Source organism: Phaethon lepturus, unplaced genomic scaffold (assembly GCF_000687285.1).
Source record: "Phaethon lepturus isolate BGI_N335 unplaced genomic scaffold, ASM68728v1 scaffold16064, whole genome shotgun sequence".
In the NCBI taxonomy this organism is placed as follows: domain Eukaryota; kingdom Metazoa; phylum Chordata; class Aves; order Phaethontiformes; family Phaethontidae; genus Phaethon; species Phaethon lepturus.
Genome location: NW_010534314.1, coordinates 40364 through 42184, shown reverse-complemented (window position 1 = coordinate 42184; position 1821 = coordinate 40364).

Genomic DNA, 1821 nt, shown 5'->3' with positions numbered 1-1821 from the left:
GGAACAGGTCAAATAGGGATTCTGATGCATTGATCACTAAATGCCTTCTTCTATTACGGTTAATTCCTAGTGCCAACCACTAAGAAGTGTACTGTTGCTGCAGCATAACCCGTGTAAAAGTAGTGTTACAAAAATGTGTTGTGTTGCAGTATTGGGGAAATGCTTAAACTGTCTAGACCTTGTTACTCATTACTGCATATCTTGCTGCAACAGAGAGCTTTTTAGCTGTCAGCACTATTTTTATCTTGAGACAATCTTTCTTTTATAACTAAACACACCCTTTCTAGGCTTTCTGATGATTGTTAAATTTCTATGCTGTCACCACAAAATTGCAATAGTAGTTTTCTATGTTCGTTACTCAGACATAAATTCTGTTTAGTTTTGTACTGTATTACTGAAAATCTTTCTGTATAAAGGTAAGAGATTTGGCTCTTCCACTGAAAGCTCAGTGATACTGGTTAAAAAAAAAAAATTACCATGGTGATACGGGGCATTAAGAATTGTTGAATTCTGTAGCTCAGCTTATCACTGAGGCCTTGACAAATCAGTACAATGGGAAGAGATTTGATTTTGAGGGCTGAGCTAGTGCAAACTCAAAGGTCCGCTGAAGACTTAAGGCCCCTTTGAAGATGAGTGGTGCACTTTCATCTCTGGCAGAATTCAATGGAGGTGTGGAATTGTGGAAGGGCTTCACTTCAAGTGATCTGCTCTGTTCATGGGTGGCTTCATGATAATGGATTCATCTTTGTATGAAACCAGGAGTGTCTGAGATTTGATCACACTGGGAGTTAGTCCCTCGTTGTTTGAAGTGGTGGTGACTTCTGTGGGAAAACTCCTGATGTCAGAAGTTGAGTTTAAGGCAGATAACTAGATCTGCCCTGTTAATTGACGTTGGAAAGAACAGAGCTTTTGATTTTTCACGTGACAGTCATTAGCAAAGGAAGGTAACAGCAGGGGATGTGTTGGCAGAGGCTTCTCTGAATCTGTTTTTCTTGAACCATTAGCTGCTGATTATGACAAACATCAACAGTGAGTTGTTTCATCTAAAATCATGTTCTGGCTCTATTTGTAGGGGATGATTTTATGTAGCATGATATCACTTTGTTTATATTAGGCATTAAGAACTTTTTCCCACCTTAAAGTCTGTCCTATTTAGCACGTGAGGAGAACAAGAGATGTGAAATGTTAATACTTTTAACTCAGCTGTCTAAAGTACCCTGGCAACTCTCTTTACTGGAACTGCCTTGTTTTAAATAGTCATAATTAAAAATGAGACTTAACCATCCTTTCCTTAATAGCCTACAATACCTAATGGACCAAGAATCTGTGGCATAGATGATGCTGGACAACAGCGAGGAGAAAAATGGCAACATTTGGGCTTGTATCGTGTTCTGTGTGGCTGTAAGAAAAAAAAATGACAGGAATTTGAAAAGGACAGACATACCATGATATATACAGGCATACCAGGATAATGCAGTGGCTTCAGTTACAACTGTGAAAATTCTACTGTTCTCTTTTTCCTTTGCTTTATATACATTCCTGAAGTGTAAGTGTGGAACTTGTGCTTTAAGAAACTGGAAGTCTGTAGTACTTCAGTTTGCTCAGTGCTGCTTTCTTACATCTGTTTTGTTTTTGTATTTTACCAACAGCAGCTGTATTTAGTATTCTGTGTATATTACAGAGCTGTATAAAGTCGATCATTTACACTACAGTGACTTTTGTACTGGGTATGCATACTCTCCATAGTGTTTTTTTTAAGTTGCCTTATTTCCTTTGAAAGAAATCAAAGAGGAACTGGATGCTAATCTGCTAGAAACAAGA